Below are 1,246 nucleotides of genomic sequence, written 5' to 3'. Positions count from 1 at the left end.
CAGGACAGGAACCAAAAGCTACAGAGAAACCCTGTCTCAAAATAAAAAAAAAAAAATACATAGGGATCAAAACCACCTCCAAGCAACAGGAGCCTGAAGTGGCAGATGGACGCAGTCTGTGATGGCAGGACTGCACCCCGGTGCAGAAATGATCACCTCCAGAGAACCACTGTGGCTCCTGGAGGTTCTCAACTCGTGGGTCGCAATCCCTGCGGCAACCTCTACCAGTCACAACAGTAGCAAAATCAGTTATGGAGTAGCGACAAAAGTAATTGTGTGGTTGGGGTCACCACAACACGAGGAGCTGTGTTAAGTGGTCAAAGCATTGGGAAGGTTGAGAACCACGGCCCTAGGGCAATGACGGCAACGCTAGTCCATTTTGCAGAGCCTGCGCCAGCTGCGCCAAGAGGATGATCACCCGGGACTCCACCTTGGCCCAGGCTGCTCACCTCTCACCCCTACCCCCAGTGTTTCTCTGTTCAAGTGCATCAGTCAGTGCCTCGGAGACAGCCCCGGAGTCATCAGGCGCTTCTATCCGTTCCCCCTCCCAGCTCACTGGTTCTAATGTGTCCCTGTTCGTTTTTGTCAGCTTGGTACAAACGTGAGTCCTTCAGGAAGAGGGGACTTGTGATGAGGAGTCACCTCCGCCTCTGTCGGACTGGCCTTTTGGACACATCTATGGATCGTTTCCTTGACTGAAGGATTGGTGAGGGAGGGTTCAGTCCCTGTGGGCAGTGCTGCCCCCAGGCAGGTGGTCCTGGGCCCTGTGAGAAAGGGCTGAGCAAGCCAGTCAGCTGCGTTCCTCCAGGGGCTCTGATTCAGTTTCGGCCTACAGGTCCCTGGATGAGCTTCTGCCTGGACTCCCCTCACTGGCGGACTGTGATAGGATCGGGACATGGAAGTCAAACAAACCCATTCCTCTCCCCAGCTGCCTTTGGTTGGTGTTTATCACGACAACAGAAAGCGAACTAATAAATGTCTGTTCTCTAGTTACCTACGTACATGTCTGTTCTCTAATTACCTACTATATATACATGTCTGTTCTCTAGTTACCCACTGTACACACGTGTCTGTTCTCTAGTTACCCACTGTACACACGTGTCTGTTCTCTAGTTACCTACTGTACACACGTGTCTGTTCTCTAGTTACCCACTGTACACACGTGTCTGTTCTCTAGTTACCTACTGTACACACGTGTCTGTTCTCTACTTACCTACTGTACACACGTGTCTGTTCTCTAGTTACC

Source organism: Microtus ochrogaster, unplaced genomic scaffold (genome assembly GCF_000317375.1).
Source record: "Microtus ochrogaster isolate Prairie Vole_2 unplaced genomic scaffold, MicOch1.0 UNK27, whole genome shotgun sequence".
Taxonomy (NCBI): Eukaryota; Metazoa; Chordata; class Mammalia; order Rodentia; family Cricetidae; genus Microtus; species Microtus ochrogaster.
Note: the sequence above shows the minus strand (reverse complement) of the source record.